This window comes from Equus przewalskii, chromosome 3 (genome assembly GCF_037783145.1).
Source record: "Equus przewalskii isolate Varuska chromosome 3, EquPr2, whole genome shotgun sequence".
NCBI classification, from domain to species: Eukaryota; Metazoa; Chordata; class Mammalia; order Perissodactyla; family Equidae; genus Equus; species Equus przewalskii.
The window spans coordinates 93,900,105-93,922,665 of record NC_091833.1 but is presented as its reverse complement, the minus strand read 5'-3'; positions in this window follow the sequence as shown (position 1 = coordinate 93,922,665).

Below are 22,561 nucleotides of genomic sequence, written 5' to 3'. Positions count from 1 at the left end.
GATTATGCTATTTTACCTTCAAATTCCCAAAATATGGAATCAGGCACACAGTAAGCACTAAATGAGTCTTAAAGTAGGAAAGAAATGAGACAAGGAAGAGTTGCACAGAAAAAGAAAGGAAGAAATTCTCAGTGAATACTTTAATTGGAATTAAATTGGACTTAAAAATGGAATTTGTGATTACATAATGTTTACTAGAACTCCATCTGCAACGTGAATTTTCATACTCTGCTTTTTTATGATGAGATATTGAATGAAAGAGTTGCTTAGGGATCCTTATGTTATGAATGCTAAGGGAGGCTAAGTTGTTTCTAATTTATTTTAAAATATGTCAGCATACTTGTGTGTATATATTTGTGTATATGTATATATATATTTTATATATTTGTGATTATGTATATAAAAATATAGAGAGACATATTTATGTTTGTGTATACGTATATGTGTGTAAATCCACGTCAATCTGTACTGAAAGGGCTGTCATTTGCTCTAATGAGGAATTCCCACAGTTTCAGGGAAGTGACCTAGCATTCAATCAGAAAGCTCACACTTCACAGGGTAGTGTTATAAATTTTTTAACTATCTTTACCACCAAAGCTTTGTTAATTTTGATAGCAAATTTTAGAAATTGGTTTTGATTTCAGAAGCCTATTAATTATCTTAACAAATTTTAGAAATAGGTGTTCTTTGGTAAAATTGTTGGTATTCAGGAAATGTGGATTGGCTAAATTATTTTTGATACACTTTCACTCTAGTATATAGCAAGCCTAGGGGTCTGAACCCTTAGGGTGAGGTGCAGGGTTTATTCCAAAAAGTGTCTAAGTCTAGCTGTTGATTCATAGGGTTCTGGTTGCCTAGTTCTGTTAACTAAATCTGCCTTTCAAAATATTATTGTGTCTGACACAAGTAAACTTTTCGTGAAAAGTGGGAAAAGCAAAAAGATGGAATTTCATCATTTTTATTGAATAAGCTGTAATAAACTTCTTCATAGTAAATATTTGTTTAATGATTGTTTTTATATAAAACAGAATTTAGTAGGTGATAAGATTTTGGGAAAATGACCAACTCTCACCCAACTCTCACTTTGGCAGCCACCATTTTTAGGAGTTGTCAAGACCAAACTGACTTGAGTCAACCTGAAACGCTGGCCTTGTCTGAAAGTTCCTGAGCAACAGCTCTATGTAAAGTAGTGCAGGAAAAGCAGACAGGAAGATAGAATTTGGAGACAAGCTGTTTGACTGTCACCTGCCTCTGTTGACGAAGACAAGTGCGCTGGCCAAAGTTCTTTTATAAATGTGCTGAGGTGTTCCATAGCAGACAAATGAAACTTTCATAAGGTTAGGCAAGATGGAAAACCCTTCAGCATAGTGAGAATGAATTCCTTCTCTCTGATGCACTTCTACATCCCTTCCTCTCTTTGAACAGACCATAGAGAAAAAGTGTTCAAATAAATAAAATCTCAAGCATCCAAAGATTAATTATTCCTGTTCTAGATCTTTCTCTTCCCTCAACTTATTTCAAATTTAAAGTCACCATAGCCTGTAATCTAAAAGTATTCCAATTGCTTATTTGATATTACTTGTCTCCAAGAGATTGCAAACTTCTCAAGGTCAGGGGCTAGGACATTGGAAGTACATTTGACATCAGAGTGGAATTAGAGAATAGGATAGTGAACTGACCTTAACTCTCTCAACCTTTGTAGAGAGGGTTCTTTTTTATTTTAGAAAAAAGGCGCCATGGCCTCTAAGGAAGCACTGTCTCGTGTAGGAATTGTACCTTTACATAAGCCAGGTGCCTTGATGAAATTTTGCCTTTCCTTGATGACCTGGCATCGTTCCCTTTACTACAATTCACCACTCTCCAGGTCACAGCTTCCTCATCATCACACTCAGTGCAATGGGTGTCCTTTAGAGTGCTTTAAGAATTCTTGACTTTTTTCCACTTAGAGACTCTCAGTTCCCTCGAAAAATAGAAACAGCAAAACTGTCATTAATTACCATATAGGAAAATGACTGGTGAAACTGAATATTATGACTCCGTCACCTAAAGCAGTTGTTGATGTTCTGGTGTTCCACAGTGTTCTCCAAGTAGATATTGATATTGCTCCTGCTCATTAATGTAGCACCATAGTCAGTTTCCACCACATTTTTGAATTCTAAAACCATATGATTAACATACAAATGCTATGGCATGCTAGCAGACTCCACAAAAATTAATGGTAATCATGCACTTGTAGAGGAGGAGGACATTTCCTCTCCCCAAATGTGGGTTCGTCTGGCTGGAGAACGAATTAAATTCACATGAGACAGAATAGCAAGAGAAAATTAAACAAAGCTTTATGAGGAACCATGGCCCGGGGCCTTTCTTCCCGAAGGAAGAAAGGGCACCCGAAGAAGTGGGGTGCACATAGTGGTTATATACCCCCAAACAGGGTGTTTCACATGTGATTGAAATGTCCCTTTTACAATAGTCATGAGGCCGCTCTGTCAGCAAAGAACTCAATGGAAATGACAGATAGGTCTGATGTCCCAGTGAACGCCGCGGGGTGGCAGGTGTGTTGCCTCGGGCTGGGGGGGGGGGGGGGGCGGGTGGTCACAGATGAGCGCTGCAATCGGTTCCCAGCCTAAAGAAAGATGCTTAATCTTTAAGGAGATGCCAACGTTGGGAGGGGGAGGGAAGTCAGTTACAGGAGGTTACCAGAGAAGCACAATAAAATGCAGATTTTATGTCCTTGCCTTTGGTATTGATTAAGAGTTTTTAGAGAGAAGGTCATCTCCTCTCTTCTTCCTGGTACAGAGAGGGAGGCACCTTTTACAGATAGAGATTTACCTTACAGATGTAAACGTGTCCTAACAAAGGGCGAGTTCCATTCCTCAGAGCCTCCTTCCCTGTCCCAGTTTATCAAAAGCAATCAGCCTCAAATAATCCTCATGCCACAGAGACATATCTTGGGGTGGTCAATTCCAGGTCCCCACACACTACATAGAAATATCCTTGCAGACTCAAATGTAAATTCCATTGAGACAGAACAGTATCTCCACTGATAGACAGAAAAATCACCCCCCCAAGATGTCTGTGCCCTAACCCCCGGAATGTGAGAATATTTTACCTTAAATGGGTGAAGGAATTTTATAGATGTGGCTAAGACTAATAGCATTGAGAAGGGAGATTATCCAGATAGATCCAATCTAAGCACTTGAGTCCTTAAAAGTGGAGAACTTTTCCAGGCTGTGGTCAGAGAGAGATGTGACTAGCACAGGAAGGTCAGAAATACATGTTGTTGCTGGTTTTAAAGATGGAGTAAGACGGTAAAGAGCCAAAAAATGCCCCTAGAAGCTGGAAAAGGCAATGAAATAGATTCTTCCTTAAAATCTCCAGAGAAATACTCAGACCTGCTGACAGCATCTCATATTTAATAATCCCCAAACCGAGTTCCTGATCTTTGGCATCATTCCTGCCCCTCCTTCTACCAAATGCTAATTTCACTTTTACAGATGACCAAGTTCCAAACCCTAAAGTCAGTCCTTCTCTCCTTTTTTCTTCTCACCCTCCCAATCTAGTCAATCCAAAAACTTGTTTTGCTTTAACTTCTGACTATATACAACTTTGACTATCTTAATTCGTGTTGCCCTCCTCTCTTGCCTTGATTCCTACATTAGCCTCCGAACTCCTCCTTCTTCTCTTTCTGTATAAGGACTAGACTCTATACATAATATTGCAGCTGGAATGATCTGTTAACATGTATTTAGACTTCTAAAATTTCACTCAAAATCTTGCATCATTTTCAAATTTCACTCAGTAAAAATCAAAAGCCTAACTATATCTGGACCCTCACTCTCATTTTTTAACTTTCTAATTCTCTGCTACTTTTATCCCTCTTCCTCATTGTTCTTGTGACCCTGTCTGCTTCACTATTCCTTAAAAACAACCAGCACACAGCCACTTCTGGAGCTTTGCATTCACAGTTTCCTCTACCTGCAGTCAGCATTCCTGGTCTGCTCCTGACTTCCTGCAGGTCTCAAGTGTCACCTTATCAGTGATCCTAACCATCCTTTATTTAATTCACTCCCACTCCCAACACACTTTCTTTCCTTTTTCTACTTTAATGTTAATTTTCCTCCTTAGCATCTCTATCTAACTTACTAAACATTTTGTTTGACTTCTTTTTCTTCTGTGGCTGCCTTGTCCCCTAATCACAATGAAAGCTCTTAGAGTGCAGAGATTTTTGTTGCTGTTCTCTTCTGTTGAACTCTGATACTGAAAACTTTGGTTTTCAATAAATCTTGGATGAAAGAATGAATAAACAACCATCATGAAAAACGGCACGTTAACTTTCTTAAACACTTCCTATCATTTAATTAACAAAAGGCACCAGAATGAAGAACATAGTCTCAACTCGTTTATAATGTCGAAGACATGCCTAGATCTAACACTTCAAAGGGGAAGCTGAACTTCTCTTAGTCTTAGTATCTTCATATTTAAAATGGAGAAAAGCATGTCCTTCCAACATTCTCTTTATTTGAATACAATACATGGGAAAAATATTTTATGACCATAAAGCACATAAAAATTTAAAAGGTCCTACTTATTTAGTCTTCTTGACAATCCCATTAATTTGGTAGGTCAGCTATTTTAATTTGAATCAAAAAATAATAATTCAAGACAGAGAGAATAATTATTATCATTACCACATATGGAATATTTATGTGAAAGACACTGGAAAGGGCCCTTTACATTTAACGTAAGAGACATGTACATTTCCAGTACCAGGTAGTGACAGAATGTGGTTAGAACCTGTTATCCTCAATGGGAACTGTCAAGTTACCTCGCTACTCAGCCTGATCCCACTACATGCAGAGGGGAGCTCAGAGGCAAAGATGAGATACTCCCTTTACCGATAAACAGTGGAGAGTCTTCCTGGCCCCCAATTTGCCTTGAATACAATTCTCTTCTCCATCCAATTGACATGCCCAGAAACAATCTAACTGCCCAGAGAATGAAAGGGAAAAGTCACCATGGTTGCACAATCAGACCTTTTTCTTGCTTGCTTAAGCAAATTTGGCACAGTAAATTCAGAAAGGGCCTTTCATATGACATTTGCCCCTTATCCCTGTTTCCCATCACACCTGCTTCTTATCTATTTCCTTTACAAATCTGTAAGACACTTCAGAATAGGTTCTGTACGTTATTCATTCTTGTTTTTCAGTATTTGGAAAACTGCCTAGAATGTAATAGGCCATTGATTCCTGTTTGCTGAATGGATGAACAAGTGTTCCCTACATCTGAGTTATGCTCATCACAATTCCAGGAAGCCAACTAGAACTGAATGCTCATATACTAATATCTTATAGTTTCATGTATTGCTTCAAAACGCCACAAGATTTTCAGAGTTCCCATTTTTTCTTCCCATGAACACATCTAGACTTTTTGTTTTATTAATGTATACAACTTAATCTTCTCTATAAATAAACTATAATTGTAATGAATGGTACTTAGTGCAAATATGGTACTTGAACCAGAAGGACATTCATTTTTCTATATGGGATGAATGTGAATTCAAATACTGTTTTGAATATGGCTATCAATTCTACACATATTTGTATATCCAAATAATAATTATAAATAGTAACACAAATAAAAAAATTATTCTTCTTGACAGGATAAATGCTTAATTCCTTATGGAAGGAATCATTTTTGAGAAAGAATGATAATTAAACAAGAACTCAAACGTCTATAAAGATGGCTGAGAGTTTTGGTTCTAAGATACTTCCCATTTGCTGAATAATATTGGTATGCATCAACCTTTCTGAGTCCATCTTAAATGAGATGCTGTTTTTAATCCTTGTAGAAACCCAAAGAGATATGTACAATAATTATCTCTATTATTCCCACAAGAAAACAGACTCAAGGTATTAATTTTCATCCCCCAAGGTTATAACCTGCTCCAACGTGATGAAGATAAGACTCAAAGCCCAGCTTACCCAACTCTAATCTAACTAAATCATCATAACATGCAGCCAGCTCAAAGCGTAGCGAGTGCTGGTCAGAGAGCAAGCAATTCCAATCTCTGTCCCTCTTTTTCTGTCTGTTTGTCTGTCTCACACACGCGGACATACACTGAACACACAATCTCATGAGGTGGATGTAATTACCCATTTAGATGATGAGATAAAGGATTAACTAGGCTAAATAACTGTTAAGTATCATTTTGAATGTAAGGGAAGAAAGGGTTATAATTCAAATTTGTCTTGTTCATAATCGTGTATATTTAATTACAATATATTAAAATATCATATAAATCACTTTCATAAAAGATTCCCTAAAAACATCCCTCTAATTACATTTCATGGCTCTGGGCAGTCTGAGATTACTGTTTGCTTTTCAGTCTTGTTTTAGTTGAATGTTATATTAAAGTATCTGAATATTCAATTCCAATTTCTTCTTAGGACCAGAAGAGAAATTGTTACTGGAGCAATGCAATTCTATCATTGTGAATTATGAGAGAAAACTATATTTATATACATTTAATATATTTCATAATATATTTAACACGTGTAGAAACCTTAGTTCTTGTGAAAATATAGGTGGTGAGATTATCAGTTGATATCAATCATCAGAGTGGATTAAGGCAGTTTATAATATTGGAATGTATGTTGTAAGAGTCTAAATAAATTACATTTCAGAATAAGAGTTAGCAATGAGTTAATAAAGAGAATTCCAAACTTGGGAACTTATATATTCAGATTCAAGTTTCAGCTCTGTTATTTACTAGGTCTCTGAATTTTCACAACATAGTTTTCCTTTTCTGACCCTCTAGATTTTGTTTGCTTATTTGCTCATTTTTATTTGTCTCTTTGTTTTTCACGTTTAAAATGAAAGTCTTGGGCCCGTGATCTCGAAGTTCCTTTTTGCCTACAGTCCCTGACATCACAATGTTGTGTTGAAAACATTCTGCTAGGTCAATATTAGTGAAGCAGAGTGAATGTAAATGTTCTGCTCATTCTCCATGCACACTTTGGAAATCATGAGTAATGAATACTAAACTCACATTTCTTATTTATGTATTTCTTGATCTCATTTTGTGGATATTCCCATTGCAGGAGCCTGCGGGCACATTTACAGGATTTAATAAGAAGAGAGACGATATCTGCAATCTTAATTGTATAGCAGAATGATAAACTCACAGACGGAAAGCTTGTCTTGTAAATTTAATTTCCTCTAAGCTTGTTAGGAAGAACTTACCAGAGAATATAACAGCTCTCATCTCGAGTCATTGTATTACATGAACTTTTCAATTCTCATGTCATCCAGTATTGATACATTTAAAGGTACATTGCCTATTTTAGAACAAGAGATATGATAGATATTTTAGTTTGATTTATATCCATCTGTGTGGTTTATATCCACTGTAGACCTATTTGAGCTATCTCTATTAAATATTTTTTAATAACTGAGACAATGTCTGATTGCTGTTGTATTTGCATTCCCGGGGTCATGATAGATAATTCAATTTTCTATTAGTTAGAGGAATTGCCTTGTCCCATAACTAGGTTTACAGCAGATGGAGAAAATCTTTAAGCAATGTAACTGCTTAATTTTATTTTAAATTTTTTTGACCATATATTTCATAGGAGATTTCTATATTGCAATCTTCTCTGGTCCGATCTCTACTTACAATGTAAGAGTATATTAACATAAGAGCAAAAGCAAAAATATTTTTATTAATAACATCAATGTTTTATATACTTGTAGAAGTTCAGAAAACACAAAACGATCAAGGTAAGATAATGTCTGTACATGGATAGAGTGAAGATAAAGGGAAAAATACTCAGATGTGATAAGCGTTTTCCATGGGAAAGGTGATGTATTATTTTTACAAATATATTGTCATATAACTTTCACCAAAACTCAATGTAGTGAGTAAATTATATTTTTTATGAATTAAGAAACTAAAATCTGAGAAATTGAAGGTTTTTTCACAAATTAGTTTCTTAATTCTACATTGATGATGGGGACAGATATTCATCTGAATATATTTTTAGAGTGATCTTGTAATTGACTCACTAGGCAAGGATATTTTATTTTTTTATATCACTTACCCTAATGTTAGCTACTGATAAATTTCACTTTAATAAAAAAGTAAATACAAAGACTCATTTTACTTAGCAAAACTGAAAATAAAACTGACGTAAATTCACACGAGTTATTTAGTGTTGTACAAAGCAATTCGTCCAGCTATCAACCCAAGGCTCAATGTCAAAATCTAGTTAGCTGTTAAAGATGCTGACACTCACTTCTGACACTGGTACTTTAAAGATGCCACAAATTCTTTACTATGTCTCCTATTGAGAGGTGAAGTTCATATCCTTTCCCTTTGCATCTGGGCTCTGTGACTTCCGAACCAGTCAAAGTGATGCTCTGCCAGGTTCCTGGGCCTAGGTCTCAAGAAATTGGCCATTCTCACCTCCTGCTCTTAGAACACTTGTTCTTGGTTATCTGAGCCATCATTTAAAATTCCAGTTCCCCTACTGGAGAGACCATTGGAGAAACCCTGATAACTAGAGGCACTAAACTGATACTAGCCTGTGTCTCATCTCTTCAAAGTACCAGGCATGTGTGTGAATGTCTTAGAGCCTACAGGGAAGCTCAGTCTTCAGCTGTGTAACACAGTGACACAGTCAACACTATGTGGGGCAGAAGAATCACCGAGCTGAGCTCTGCTTGAATTCCTGGCTCCCCAAAATCAGAGCTATAATAAAATGGTGTTTTAAACCACCAAGTTTGGGAAGTTAGTTAAGCAGGTACAGAAAAATAGGACAGACACTAGAGCCCACGTTCATTCCAAGATGAAACTTGGCTATGTGTGGAAGCACAAAAGCAAGAATATTTTTTTTAATTTAGAAAAGGTTAGAAGGAGCTATTGCCCTTTATAAAATTAGGAAAATATATATAGAATGAATACAAATTCCAAAAAAATCCAAATTATAAAATTAGAGAGCCATTTCATCCTAAGAAAATAGAAAAAGCTTTTTTTTTTTTTTAAATCAGGATACTATTAAACTTATGGTGAGCCAAAAAAAGGAAATGCATGTATTCTGTATATTGTGTGGTTATGAAACAAAGCAATGGATGTTCAAGTACAAGTTAAATAATTTGAAAGCAATACAAAGGGAAACTACTATACTATCCTAGGAGATCTTGGCACAGCTTTTAGATACACATTGCTGTCTAAATTCATCTCACAAATGTAGTATTTCTTTAACCATTTCTTGGACAAAGGTTTGAAATTAAGACATACAAGTGACACTTTGCCTTGAAGATCAGTTAGCTCAGTCTCCCTCCAGGCCCCTTCTACTCATATCTGTGCACACAGCTGTTCAATAAATCTGGAAGGTCAGTTCTGATCCTGTCATAGTCCTGCTCCAAAACCGTCTATGATTTTGAGAATCTCCTTTGGCTAGAGAAGAGCAAAATACTTGGTTGCACCCTGAATTATTTTACACAGCTCTTCCTCCTTTAGCTGTCCTAAAACAAATTCATCTGTGCTCTAAATTGAATTCTTGTTTTCTCTTGACCCTTATACTTGCATTCATACACACACACACACACATTCACATACACGCACATACACAAACATACAGTGTTAGAGCTGGGATATGATATGCCCAATAATAACTTCGTTCAGAATAAGGAAAAAAATAAATTGGGAAATACTTAGCAGTCCCTGGTCTTTAGGAATAATTAAATTCTGCCAGACAGGCATTGTGATTACCCTATGCCCTAGCAGCAGAAGGAATTTCTTTATTAGATCTAGGATCTGCCAAATGGAAGGAACTAGATTGTCCATGTTTTCCGTGGTCCCATTTTGGGGAGGTTCTTCCTTGCCTATGATGTTCCATAGTTACATTTGAAGTGGTATTTGAGGACTCTGCCTTCTCTGGGGGCTGCACAACTTTCACAGCCTGCTTCTCCATGATGCAAGTTTGGATGTCTGATGATTTTTCCAGAAGTCAAACCGTCACAGCCAAAAACGTTTTTAACTTAGTTTCTTGGTTTCTTTGGTAATACTGTTTCCAATAAAGCTCATAAATATATTAAATGATTTTCTTGCTGTCCATTCCATATGTCTAGATATTGGTTTTAACTCTTTTATTTCTGTGTTTCCTTGGCCTTATGTTCCACACACCCAATTTAGTACAGTCTACCTTGGAAGCATCTGAAACGGTAAGCTTGAGTAGGAAGACAATATCTTTACTTGAAGAGTTGAAGTAAAATACAGAATCTCCAGGAAGACGGAATGAGTTAATGGAGAGGAGGCGCTAACTAAATCAAAAATTAAAACAAACATTTTCTTGGGAATACTAAAGTCAATAAATATTTGTTAAGTGGCAAGTTGATCGAATGCTTCTGAAACATTGGAGGGTCCTGAAGACACACAGTCAGAGATCTTAAAGGAATGAGCCTCCACTCAAGAATCCATGTATAGTCAGTCAAGAGAAATCTATATATATGTATAGTCAGTCAAGAAATCTCTCGCCAGTCAGGGTGAAAGAGATTGAGGATATGCAAGAGATCCAAAGAGCGCATCCCCAATTTAAACTCTCTGAGGTAAACATTTCAAAAATAGACTAACCAAAGATCCAATAAACCAAAAAGAGAATTCAGGTTGAGGAAAGAGGTAGAGTAAAGAAAGCAATAGTGAAAAATAACTAACTCTCTATCTATTGTATTAGTATTCTATTGCTGCATTATAAATTATGGCAAATTTGATAGCTTAAAACAGCATACATTTACTATCTCCCAGTCTCAGATGATTAGAAGTCTGAACACAGCTTGACTGGGTCCTCTGCCTCACCTCAAGGATATATCTCATCTATATTCTCATCTGAGACTCAGGTCTTCTTCCAAGGTCACACAGCTATTGGCAGAACTTATTTCCTTACAGCTGTAGAACAAATAGCAACTGCTTCTTCAAAGCCAGCACAGAAGAGTGTTTCAGATATGTAAACCTATTAGAGATTTCATCTGATTAGGTCAGGCCCATCCAAGATAATCTCCCATTGTTTAAAATTATTTTATTGAGGGGCTGGCCTGGTGGTGCAGTGGTTAAGTTCACACATTCCTCTTTGGTGGCCCGGGGTTCACTGGTTCAGATCTCGGGTGTGGATGTACACACTGCTTGGCAAGCCATGCTGTGGCAGGCATCCTACATATAAAGCAGAGGAAGATGGGCACAGATGTTAGCTCAGGGATAGTCTTCTTCAGTAAAAAGAAGAGGATTGGTGACAGATGTCAGCTCAGGGCCAATCTTCCTCAAAAGAAAGAAAGAAAATTATTTTATTGCGGTCATATAGGCTTACAATATTGTGTAAATTTCAGGTGTACATCACTATATTTCAGTTTCTGTATAAACTGCAGCAAGCTCACCACCAATAGTTCAGTTTTTATCTGTCACTGTACATATGTGTCCCTTTACTCCTTTTGCCCTCCCCCATTCTATTCTCCTCTAGTAACCTCTAGTCTGTTCTCCTTATCTATGTGTTTGTTTATCTTCCACATATGAGTGAAATCATACGGTGTTTGTCTCTCTGTCTGTCTGACTTATTTTGCTTAGGATCATACCCTCAAGGTCCATCCATATTGTCATAAATGGTACGATTTTGTCTTTTTTTAATAGCTGAGTTGTATTCCATTGTATATATACATGACGTCTTTATCCATTCATCCATTGATGGGCACTTGGGTTGCTTCCATGTCTTGGCTATTGTAAATAAGGCTGCAGTGAACCTAGAAGTGCATATATCTTTTTGAATTATTGATTTCATCTTCTTTGGATAAATACCCAGTGGTAGAATAGCTGGATCATATGGTATTCCTATTTTTAATTTTTTGACAAATCTCCATACTATCTTCCATAGTGGCTGCACCAGTTTGCATTCCCACCACCAGTGTATGAGGGGTCCCTTTTCTCCACAACCCCTCCAACACTTGTTATTTCTTGTCGTGGTAATTATAACCATTTTGACGGGTGTGAGGTGATAGCTCATTGTAGTTCTGATTTGCATTTCCCTAATAATTAGTGATGTGGAACATCTTTCCATGTGTCTGTTGGACATCTCTATACTTCTTTGGAAAAATGTCTGTTTATATCCTCTACCCATTTTTGATCAGGTTGTTCAATTTTTTTTTATTGTGTGAATTCTTTATATATTTTGGAGATTAACCCATTGTCAGACATATGATTTGCAAATATTTTCTCCCAGTTGGTGGGTTATCTTTCATTTTTTTGATGGTTTCCTTTGCCTTTCAGAAGCTTTTTAGTCTGATATAATCCCACTTGTTTATTTTTTCTTTTGTTTCTCTTGCCTGAGTAGACACAGTATTCAAAAAATTACTGTTAAGACCAATGTCAAAGAGTGTACTGCCTATATTTTATTTTAAGATTTTTATAGTTTCAGGTCTTACAGTCAAGTCTTTAGTCCATTTTGAGTCAATTTTTGCGTATGGTGCAAGTAATGTTTTACTTTCATTTTTATGGACATGGCTGTCCAGTTTTCCCAACCTTGTTTATAATCTCCCACTTGATTGATTTTAAGTCAACTTATTAGGGGCCGCTATTGCATATACCAAGTTTCTTCAACCCTGCCATATACTATGACATAATTCAAGGAGAAGTATTCCATCATTTTGGCATATTCTATTGGTAACAACAAATTAGAGATCCCACTCCTATTTAAGAGATGAGGATTACACAAAAGTATGGATAACAGGATTTAGAAATCACAAGAGATGTCTTAGTTCATCTATATCTAAAAACACAAATGAATAAGGATCTCCTTAATCTCAGCCACTGATCTGTTCTCTATTTATACAATTTAGTCCTTTTAAGAATTATAGAACAGGGGCTGGCCCCGTGGCCGAGTGGTTAAGATTGCACGCTCCGCTGCAGGCGGCCCAGTGTTTCGTTGGTTCAAATCCTGGGCGCAGACATGGTGCTGCTCATCAAACCACGCTGAGGCAGCATCCCACATGCCACAACTAGAAGGACCCACAACGAAGAATATACAACTATGTACCAGGGGGCTTTGAGGAGAACAAGGAAAAAAAAATTTTTAAATCTTTAAAAAAAAAGAATTATAGAACAGAATCTTTTGGCTTTTTTCATTTAGCATAACTCTCTGGAGATTGATGCAGGTTGTGTACATCCATAGTTCAATTCGTTTTATTCTCTAGTAATACTCCATGATATGGATATACCACAGTTTGCTTAAACATTCACCTTTTGAAGGACAACTGAATTGTTGCCAGTTTTTGGCCACCACATAAAACCTGCTATGAACTGTCATGCACAGGTTTTTGTGTAAACATAAATTTTCATTTATCTGGGTTAAATGGCCAAGAGTGCAATTTCTGGGTTGTTTGGTAGTTGCATGATTTTTGTGTGTGTGTGTCGTTGTTATTGTTTTTTTCCAAAAAAATCTGCCTACTTTCTAGAATATCTGTCCACTTTACATTTCACCAGCACTGTATTTCAGTTTCTTTCCACCTTTTCCAACGTTTGGTGTTGTCACTATTTTCTTTCTTTAGTTTAGTCATTCTGATAGATGTGTAGTGACATCTTATTACGATTTCAATCTGCATCTGTATATTCTCTTCAGTGAAATGCCTCTTTATGCCTTTTGCTGGCTTTCTGATTGTTTGGTTTGGTTTTTACTGTTGAGTTTATTTTAGTTCTTTATAGACTTTAGATACTAGTCTTCTGTCAGAATGTGGTTTGCAAATATTTTCTCCCGGTATGTAGCTTTTTTCCCCATCATTTTAATGGAGTCTTTCATAGAGCAAGTCCAATTTACCAATATTTTCTTTTTACAGATTGTGCTTTTGAAGTCAAGTCAAAGAACTCTCTTTCTGGTCTTAGACTCCAAAGATTTTCTCCCATTTTTTTCTAAAAGTCTCATAGTTTTGAAAGTTACATTTAGGTCTGTGATCCATTTTGAGTTCAATTTTTTATAAGCTGTGAAACTTAAGTCAAGGAACTTTTTCTTCTCCAATGAATGTCCGGTTGCTGTAGGACCATCTCTTGAAAACCGTATGCTTCCTCCAATGAAGTTGAGGATGGATGTCCAAGTCCCTACTTGGTCTCCACTAACACCAGCAGAAGTAAAAGGGTAAGGGAGAAAGGAAGTTATACTCCGGCAAGCATGAAAGTCCTGGCTCCCTATTTACCCTTCTCTAAGACTGTTCCAGTAGAGGCATTGGTTTACTTCATTATAGTCTATTAAAGGTAGAAGTCTAGGCTCACTATTTGGCCTTAGCTATTGCAAATAGAGATGAGGCCAGATATTTTTCTATGCTGTTTGGCTGTAGTAAAATAGTTATTTTATAAGGCTTTTCTGATTTCTTGGGTTATCTTTCCTGATCATTTGACTAGAGAATGCAGACATTTCTTGGGAATTTTTTCTTGTCTGTATTCATTGATGCAATAAATCTAGAAAATCTAAGAATATATATTAATAATCCTGGAGTAATGGAGACCAATATTCCAGAATAAATGTATTTGCATTTGCACTACATAAAAATTAAAACCATTGTGTGGCACAATATATCAAAACCAAAACCAATAAATGCAAAATATATCAAAATTTCCTAGTTATGTAGATTATAGACAAAGAAATACTGTCAATATCACATTGAGTTCTCACAAATTGGGAGAAAAGAAATAGTCAAATAGAAAAACATGTTCAAAGAATATGAATAAATAAATATAAACTATCAAATTTAAAAGTCAAACAAACATACGAAAAGATACTCAAATTTCCTACTAGGATAATACAAATTAAGGTAGGACTATATTATTCCGTCAATCTTGAACAAATTTAAAAGAGATATACTAACTACTGCTTGCTGGGAAGGTAAAATCTATTTAAGCAAAAAAAAAAAAAAAAAATATGTATATATGCCCTTCAACTAGCAATTCTGCTAAAAATCCATCCATTTTTATATTATAAAAAGACAAAAGGGGCAAGCCCAGTGGAGCAGGGATTAAGTTTGCACTTTCCACTTCAGTGCCCAGAGTGTGCCGGTCCAGATCCCAGGTGCGGACCTACACACTGCTTGTCAAGCCATGCTGTGGTAGGTGTCCCACATATAAAGTAGAGGAAGATGGGTATGGATGTTAGCTCAGGGCCGATCTTCCTCAGCAAAAAAGAGAAGGATTGGCGGCAGGTGTTAACTCAGGGCTAACCTTCCTCGAAATAAAAACCACACAAAATACTATATATACTTACGTATATGAGTATATGTGTAACAGAGAACGTGTGTATATATGTGATTCATATATAATCAATCCTCATTATTTGCAGATTCCATATTTTTTGATTCATCTACTGACTAAAATTTATTTTAACCCTCAAATCAATACTTACAAGTACTTGCAGAGTCATTCACAGATGTGCAAAACTGTGACAAATTTGAGTTACCAGATACACACCTTCCCTATTGAGGTCTAACAAAGTGACACTCTGATTTCTCGTTTCAGTCTCATACTATAAACAAATGTCCTTTTCAATGTCTATTTAGGACCATGTTTCTTGAACTAGTCTACTTCATTTAGTGATTTCACTGTTGCAAATGGCACTCAAGTGTAGTTGCAAAAGTGCAAGATTTCCAAAGTGAAAGATGGTTGTGATGTGCCTTACAGAGTGTGTTCGATAAGCTTTTTCAGATATGAGGTATAGTGCTGTTGGCCATGAGTTCACTGTTAATGAGTCAACTATATAAATAAAATAAGATGTCTTCAAACACACATAAAACAAGGCTATGTACTGATTGGTTGACGAAAGTATTGTGACCGGAGGCTGATAGGAACCTAACTCTCTATTTCACCTAGAAGCTATGTTCAGTATTCCTTAATTCAGTGTTCAGGTCAGTTTTATAGAACATAACTACCACAGATAACAGGAACCGACTGTGGATGTGGGGTTATATACACATATGTATGTGTGTATAGATAGATACACACGTATGTGTGTATGACTGTACACATGTATATTTCACATGCTTATTTGCATTAGATAATTTGAGTACTGAGAAAAAAATAAGAATACAAAGATAGTTATTAGGATACATTAAATTTTGTTAACATAGGTTAATTTAGGGAATGGCTGAGGCTGATTTTGGTATATGAGAAATGCAATAGATGAAAAAAAATCGTACAACTTATTGTTAAAGGCACGTATTTGATACTCAAAAACTAATAAAAAATATTCATACATTGTGCAAAGAAATTTTAAAACAGGCTTTTTTAAGATTTTTAAAATAATTGAATAAGATAAGCTCATAGTTCTCTCAATTCCTATATTTATATATTTATCTTTTTTCATCTATATGATTGCACTACATGTCATACTATTTGTCTAATATGATGACGGCATACATAGATATATAGGAAAATGGATAGATAGATAAATAGATAGATAGATAAATAGAGACAGACCAACAGAGAATAATGAGATAAACTTGGAAAGGATATAAAATGGTAAACATAGTGGAATGTTCTTCAAATTGAACATTCTAAACAAAATATTGGTCCTGTGTAGTGCTTATTTGTGTAAATATTCAAATGTAAACAAAACTGCTAGAGAGAAGATATTAATGTATATACATTTATACACACATGTATATATGTACATATGTGTGTGTATATATATACATATTTTTCCCACCAAACCAGACAAATACATCCTTTGTTGATGTCCCTCTTATTAACTACTTGGATGACCAGAGTCAAACCATTTCATTTCTATGAGGTTCAGTTTCTTCAACTGTGTAATTAGGGGATTTACTTAGTTAACTTCACTTTTCCATGATCCTTGAAATTACAACAATGTATAGAATGTCTTCTTAAAAATAATGAGCTAAACCAAAAGAGATTTTAACCATCTTTGTCATAAATTTTCCTGGCTAATAAATGTTAGTTCTCACTGACTTTTTTCAAAACATTTTAGTTATTCTGCCTATGAACACTCTTAATTCCCATTTTTGCATTTCTCAAAAAAGAAATTGAACTTTTTATTTATTATGCCCATGTATCTACACAGGAAAAAGTAGTTTCTGGAATTTTTTGCTTATCTATATGGCCAAAAGTTAATAACACATAAAAAGCAAACACACTGAAATAAAAACTTGATAAACCCTGTGGAACAATCTCACTGGCTATTTTACTAAGTTACTGCTCCTTTTGCTGCAACTGATTTTTTGAAGAATAGATCATTTAACCAGACTTGAAATTCCTGCAGTGGCTGGAGTTGAGACACAGCCAGAGTATCCTGGTTTTAAAATTTTCTCTGGGCTTTCTAGTCCAAACATCTTTTTCTTGAGGTTCCTGGAGTTGTTCTGGAGCCTAAATCCCATTTTCTTTTCATGAAATTCCTTTTATAATTGAAATGGTTTTAGTGGGTTTTGATGACTTGCAACCAAGTGTTGTAACCACACAGGCTTAATAAACATCCTGTAGTTTGTTTTACAAATTTCATTTTCTGATTTCTGTCTCTGCTCTATGGTAAATTGTTTACGTAATATAAACTCTTTGGTTTAAAAACTGCTACTTCTAAAAGCATAATTAATGTGTTCTACTGCTTGAAGTTTTGTCACAGATATCTTATATGGATTTATGTCATATAGAGGTGATAATCATCTGTGATCAGTATTCAGCAGTAGCAAAGAGAAATACATATGTAATTCATATTTGTATAAAGTCATGTATAATTTATAATACAGCATACAATCTAATGTATAATTTATTACATAACATATATTTTTTCATAATTTATGATACAGCATTTATCTCATGCATACAATGTTTACACGTTGTTCACTCAATTTTTTAAAACCTCAGTCAAGCTATAATGCCTATGATACTTAGATTTTAATAAGACATTACTCAGAAATACCAACTAAAATAAATCTTTCATTGTTTTATATCATGACTATAATGAAGAGTCTGCATTTTGTATCCCCACGAGTGAATACATTCCATAGTGGAGTCTCTTTACAGACATATACGCTGTTTTGCTGTTTCTTTGAGGGCAGCCAGTGCCCTCACCTCAGTAGTTAGTGTGATTCTGTTTTGGTTGCCAATGCAAACAAAGCAAAATATTAAATTTGTGATAATGTACTGAAAATTTTATTTCATGTAAATATTGTTTTTAAAATTTAAAAATTAATTCAATGAAATCACTGACAGGTGATTTGATTTATCACATGCATTTTTGTTGACTCTTGCATATTTTAGTACTGATACCACCCAGACTTCAGTATACTCTTAATTATTTTACTTTCCACCACATGGTAATATACCTGTTTTAAATGAACCAAAACAATAGTACATATTTGGCAAGATCTCAGGCATCCAATTTGTACTTGTTCTTTGGGAAATTAGCTATTCCTAATAAGACATGACAACTAAATCCCTCAATTTATTAAATATTTATAAACAAGATTTAGAAAAGCAAAAGAAAACTCGTGGAAGTCGATCTATGTAGAGGACAAAAACTAGCCTTCATCTAGTCTCTGGCCATAGCACTTCTATTGGAAGCTGATTGTAAAGTCCTCATCTATCTTTTTATTTAAAGTAAAACAATCAATGGGGCTGGTGCAGTATCCTAGTGGTTAAGTTCAGTGCACTCTGTTTAGGCACCCCAAGTTTGGTTCCCGGGGCAGACCCACGCCTCTCATCAGTGGCCATGCTGTGGCAATGACCCACATACAAAGTGGAAGAAGATTGGCACAGATGTCAGCTCAGAGCAAATCTTCCTCAGGCAAAAAGAGGAAGATTGGCAACAGATGTTAGCTCAGGGCAAATCTTCCTCACCCAAACAAAAAATTTAAAAAAAATTATAAAATTACAAAAATTATATATGTATAAATTACTTTAAAAAGGAAAACAGAGTACTTGTTATATGCCTGCCACTACGCAGGGTGTTGTGTCAAGTGCAGCACATACAGACATGAATAACACCTGCACCTATTGTCCTAAAAAGTTCCAAAGAAGTTTATCATTTATCTGATAAAAGATAGACATGCAAATTTAAATCACATTAAAATTACGGTTCAGATGTATCTAGGCTCCCAACAGAACCCTTGGTTTTTTCACTCTGCTCTGACCTTGTGAAAGTAACCCTTAGCTAGTAATCTATTCTTGCTAAGGTTAGATGACTAAAAACTAATCTTAAAAAATCATACCCAGAATTATAGATTGTGCTGAAATGTCAAAGAATTCATGAAAAATTATTTCACTTGTACATCATGCGACATCATAATATAGTTGATAGGTGTTTAGATAGGTACATAGACAGATATTAATAATCTCTGTTCTTTTCTCAAGAGATGTTCTCTCAAGAGATGTTGAGAAAGAATACTTCATGGGCCTCTGATGTTTCTGAGTCTCTCTGACAAAGGCATTGCATTAGTTATCTCTTACTGTGAACAAATTACATTACCTTCTACCTTTCCATTTCCCTGTCCACAAATAACATCTTCCTTCCTAAATAATTCAATGCTATCTTTCAGCTTGCATATGCCTAGGAGGAAAACAAAAGTTGGTTACCGGCAAAACCCAGGATTCTAGGAAAGCTTTCAATTGATTATGCAACACGTCCTAAGTTACTCAAGTGCGGTATCACCTCCAACATTTTTATTTTTTATTATGGGAATGGAGTGGAAGAGTAGTGGGAAATTTTGATGCTAAGAAAAATGAAATTTTTCTCTTTATGTGTACTCAGTCCATCAAATTTTCTGAAAAAAAGTTTGAGTTGGACCATTATACAATTGTATATGGGGAGCATGTTTAGCTACATGTGGAGCGGAGCTGAGACTTTCCCAGAAAAGGAAGAGACAACTGGATTATAAATCAGTATTTTACATCTGCTACTAGTCTTTAAACTCTTTAAGGCTTTATCCATTCATTTTGATATTATGTACTATCAACACTTGTAAAAAACAGTTGTTACAACACTTGTGTGAAAAAAAGGAAAAGACAGGGGCTGGCCCCGTGGTTGAGTGGTTAAGTTAGCGCGCTCCGCTGCAGGCGGCCCAGTGTTTCGTTGGTTCGAATCCGGGGCGCGGACATGGCACTGCTCATCAAACCACGCTGAGGCAGCATCCCACATGCAACAACTAGAAGGATCCACAACAAAGAATATACAACTATGTACTGGGGGGGCTTTGGGAAGAAAAAGGAAAAAAAAATAAAAATCTTTAAAAATAAAAAAAAAGGAAAAGACAGAAATAATTATACTCTTAGGGGCCTATTGCAATTGCCTTGTTGAATTTGATGATTCATTATTTCATTGGAAAAGTTATTTACTTTTATGTGATATGTACTGAGAAAGCCCCAGTACAATGTTGGGAGGGAATACTTCATGGACCTCTGAGGTTTCTGCGTCTCTTCTGACAAAGACATTGCATTAGTTATCTCTTACTGTGAATAAATTACAACAGATTTGCAGCTTAAAAGAACATACATTTCTTATCACTGATTTTCTATGAGTCAGGAGTCCAGGCCCTGCTAAGCTGAGTCGTCTGCTCAGGGTTTCACAAGTCTGCTGTCAAGGTATTGGCCAGGCCTCTCTCTGGAGGTTCAGCAAGAGATGACTGCTTCCAGCTCATTCGGGTTGCTGGCAGATCCATTTTCCTGTAGCTGTATGACTGAGGGTCCCAGCTGTAGGTTGGAGGTTCTCCTCATGACCTAGTTACTTGTCACATGACCTTTTCCGCAAGTCATTCATAATACAGCAGGTTGCGTCTTCATGGTCAGCAGGAAAGTTTTTCTGTGACACATGCTATCAAGATGGAGTCAGAGCTGGCCCTGTGGCTGAGTGGTTAAGTTTGCACACTCCGCTTCAGGGTCCCAGGGTTTTGCTGGTTCATATCCTGGGCGTGGACATAGCCCTGCTCATCAAGCCATGCTAAGGCAGCGTCCCATACAGTACAGCCAGAAGGACCTACAGCTAGAATATACAACTATGTACCAGAGGGCTTTGGGGAGAAGAAGGAAAAAAAAGGAAGAAGATTGGAAACGTATGTTAGCTCAGGTGCCAATCTTTAAAGAAAAAAAAGAGTCATATATATATATATATCATTTGTCAAACAGCATATAATTTATAACAATATAATTTATAATATAATAATTATATATTGTATAACATGATATGGAATGTGTAATATATAATAGATATATAATATATAAGCATAGTAAATATCATTTAATATATTACATACAACATATAATGTACAGTAGTTCCCCCTTATCCACAGAGGATATGTTCCAAGGCCCCCAGTGGATGCGTGAAACCACGGATAGTACCGAATCCCACATACACTATCTTTTTTTCCTATACATACATATTTGAGGTACAACCGCAACACTAGTGTGGATTTCTTTTTCCTTCTTCACAGTTGCATGTATAGAAGATTTGTTCTTACTGTAGATCTTAGCAATCTCAGTATATGATTTTTTTTTTCCCTCCTTGAGGAGAGAAATTTTAGCTTTTCACTTAAGGGAAACACTTTAAGTGAAAGGTTTCTCTTTGGTGTATTCGAATTGCCAGCATCACTACTCTTGTGCTTTGGGACCATTATTAAGTAAAATAAGGGTTACTTGAACACAAGCACTGTGATACCGTGACCGTCGATCTGATAACCGAGATGGCTACTGAGCAACTAATGGGTGGGTGCTATACAGTTACACAGCTTGGATACCCTGGAAAAAGGCATGATTCAAGTCCTGGGTAACGTCTTAGTGGGACAGCATGAGATTCCATCATGCTACTCAGAACAGTGAGTAATTTAAAACTCATGAATTGTTTATATCTGGAATTTTCCATTTAATATTTACAGACCACAGTTGGTCACAGCTAACTGAAACTGTGGAAAGCAAAACCACGAATAAGGGGAGACTACTGTATAACATAACATAGAACATATATACACTGCATGTTTTGTATATATTGCCACCAAATCTAGGGAGTGATGCCCTATCACCTTTGCCACGTTATATTGGTTAGAAGAAAGTCACAGACCCTGTCCAAGTCAAGAGAAGGTAATTATGGTCACCTTATGGTGTGTTTGTCACAAGCTATAACAGGTTTTTTTTCCAGACTATCCTTTTTAAAAGGATAGCAAATAGCTTTAGAAGATAGGACTATTGTTTCCCTCAAGGACAGGGTGCCAATTTGCTTCCAGAACAAGAAAATAAAGACAATGTACTGCTTCAGGGCAATAGCTGGACAGAATTGCTGTAGCCTCTTTCAAAGATCACAGTCTCTTAAACTCAGTGTTCCTCAACTGGGACAGACTCACTATGTGCCACCATAACCTGGGCCACTCTGCATTACAGCCCTGGAGTTTGAGGTGTGTGTCACGGGTCACCAAGACCACCGTCAGCCTCGATGATTTGCTAGAAAGACTCATAGGACTCAGAAGTCGTTCTATTCATGGTTACAGTTTATTAAAACTAAAGGATACGGACTAGAATCAGCCAAGGGAAAAGACACGGAGGGCA